Source organism: Penaeus chinensis, unplaced genomic scaffold, assembly GCF_019202785.1.
Source record: "Penaeus chinensis breed Huanghai No. 1 unplaced genomic scaffold, ASM1920278v2 CTG_1096, whole genome shotgun sequence".
In the NCBI taxonomy this organism is placed as follows: domain Eukaryota; kingdom Metazoa; phylum Arthropoda; class Malacostraca; order Decapoda; family Penaeidae; genus Penaeus; species Penaeus chinensis.
Window position 1 is genome coordinate 1 of NW_025917794.1, and position 2,500 is coordinate 2,500.

The window sequence follows — 2,500 nt, forward strand, 5'->3', positions numbered from 1 at the left end:
GTACAGAGCAGTTTGATCGAGAATGGCCAGGTTGGGCACATAGCGGGCATCTGGCTGTGGAATGGCAATGTTTGGCAGGATGTCCTAAACGCCAACAATTTTGGCACTGACGAGGAGGTTGATATGGTCGGACAGAGAGGGATTCTCCGCCTATGTAAACATTGAAGGGAAGGTCATGTCTACGGAAAGTAATTCTGGCAATTTTAGTGGGATTCTTACGATGACCTCTGGGAGGAATGGAGTAGCAATGTACTGATATCGCATCTGTAAGTCTGTGAGACAGGCGAGAAAGTCTTCTCCACAATCTGACCAATTTTTGTTATAAATGGGACAATTTGCTGGGGAGATAGAAACAGTTCATGTGCATGTATTGAGGGTTGGATGAGGTTCTGCAGGAATGGGGTTACCAGAGAGATCAGTTAGATTTGATAATGCTATGTCTTGGTTTCCGGATGTTACTATGCCGAGACGGGAGTGGTCGGGTCGGCTACGGAAAGAGACTTTGCCTACTTGTTTTTGGAGGCATTGCTGGAAGAGAAGGGTGTTGTCAGAGTAGGGAGCTGTGGGAGGGATCACGAAAAATCGGTCCCATTTGTCTGGGCTAAATAGAGTATTTAAGATTCTTGTAGAGGTGGGGGTAGTAGAAGGACGGGGGCGTGTGAAGGAGGGGGTAGTGTTGAGGGAGGTAGTGTTATGGTGGACAATAAGGTTGTAAGCTAGTAATAAGGGGAGATGGGATGGTTGATGAAGAAGGTTGTGGGAGTAAAGGTGTTGAAGTTGATCATGTTGGGAGAGTAGAAATGTCTCCTGGGGGTTGAGTGTTGACTAGGGTGGATACTGTACTAATATGCATTGATGATGGGGGAGTTGTTGCAGTGTTCGGAGCCGTGATCAAAGGAGAGCCTGGGGTCGGGGAATCGGGAGAGTCTGAATTATTGGGGCTATTTGATGAAGGGGCAAGCCTTACTGCCCCTAATAATGGTATAACATCTCCATTATTGGCCGTGGTAGGCCTGGAGTACGTTGGGGAGAGAAGGAGTCCACTAGACAACTAAAACAGAGGAATATCGTGCCCATGGCTCCCTCAGGCCGTTCAGGACTGGCACGAAGTCAGCCTTCCATCCTTTCAGCGCGGCTCTCACACCTTAGGAAGTGGATAGAAGAGGGGATTGGGGAAGGGACGGAAACGAAAAAGCAGGAGGGGGGGAGACCATGCGAAATAAGTCGAGTCTTGGGCTGAGTCCTGAGGCAGGGGAGTTCCCCATCAGTGGGTCCCAGTCTCCGCCTCCTACACCCCCCCTCCCTCCCCCCGCGACAACGGGCAAGGGGTTGGGGGGATATATATGTATATTTATGTATATATATAAATGTATATATATGTATATAGATGTATGTGTATACATATGTATATACATGTATGTGGATATATATGTATATAGAAGTATGTATATCTATAAGTATATACACACATAAATTCCTATATATGTATAGATGTATGTATAGATATGTATATAAATGTATAGATGTACACATGTATATGTATGCAAGTACACGTATATATTTGTACATATATAAGTATGTACATTGCTTTCAGTTGCCACTCAACTTGGAAAGATTGAGGAAGGAGGTTCGTCACGCAAGCTCTATATATGGGAATAAAGAGAGAGAGAGAGAGAGAGAGGGGGGGGGGTTTGGTTTGCGAAGTTCTAGCTTCGCCCGGGCCTTCTAAATATGGCCCGGCCTGTGTCAGCTTTTTTACGGCTGTCTCATTGAGTTGTCTGACACTCGGTGCTTACCGTGGCGGCGGGATTGCCAGCAAGCGCTCCTGCCGCCATGGTGTAAGCATTTCGCATAGCCTCTTTACCAGCACGGCGGCTGTTGTGGGCGGTCCATGTCTCAGGAATTGTGTATGGTTACAATTTTCTAGGTAGTGAACTAGTGTGGCGTTCGGCTCGCCGCAGTGCTTGCAGCACCATTCATCGCGTTCGATTGTTGGGATAATCTGCCATGCACAGTGGTAACCTAGGCGCATTCTGTGAAGAATGACTTCGGTACCTCTGTTGCTTACTTCAGAGAGTGCCAGTGGTTCAGAGCCTGTGGCGTCTGAGTACCAGCTGGCCGAGGAGGAGGTTCTCGTTTCCTCTCTGTGGAGCTGCCGTAGGAAGGTACGACCGACCAAGGCACACTTCTCCATAAGTAATTTTCGGCTCGGTTTTATCGTCATGGGATTTAGGGGCATACCCCTGCCAGCGGCGGCTAGTCTGTCAGCAAGCTCGTTCCCTCTGATGCCGATGTGGCTTGGGACCCAATTGATGATAATTCTTCTACCCTGAACAAGAATTCTCTATGCCATTGTGAGAATCGTGGTCAGTAGGTAGATGTTGTCTGTGGGTGAGCTGTGCTGAAGACAGTCAATGGCTGTCCTGGAGTCTGTGTGTATGACCACGTGTCCTTCCCTTAGGGACGCGTGGCCTAGGGCTCCCATGATTGCAACTGCCTC